Raw genomic sequence first — 228 nt, 5'->3', positions numbered from 1 at the left:
CATCCTCATCGTATCCTCATTCTCGTCCTCATCCTATCGTCATCCTCATCCTCATCCTATCATCATTCTCATCCTGGTCCTCATCCTCATCCTATCCTCATTCTCATCCTTATTCTAATCCTCATCCTATCCTCGTCCTCATCCTCATCCTATCCTCATGCTCATTCTTTTCCTCATCCTATCCTCATCCTGTTCCTCATTCTCATCCTCATCCTCTTCCTCATCCTA

The sequence above is a fragment of the Lupinus angustifolius genome, chromosome LG03, assembly GCF_001865875.1.
Source record: "Lupinus angustifolius cultivar Tanjil chromosome LG03, LupAngTanjil_v1.0, whole genome shotgun sequence".
In the NCBI taxonomy this organism is placed as follows: domain Eukaryota; kingdom Viridiplantae; phylum Streptophyta; class Magnoliopsida; order Fabales; family Fabaceae; genus Lupinus; species Lupinus angustifolius.
Note: the sequence above shows the minus strand (reverse complement) of the source record.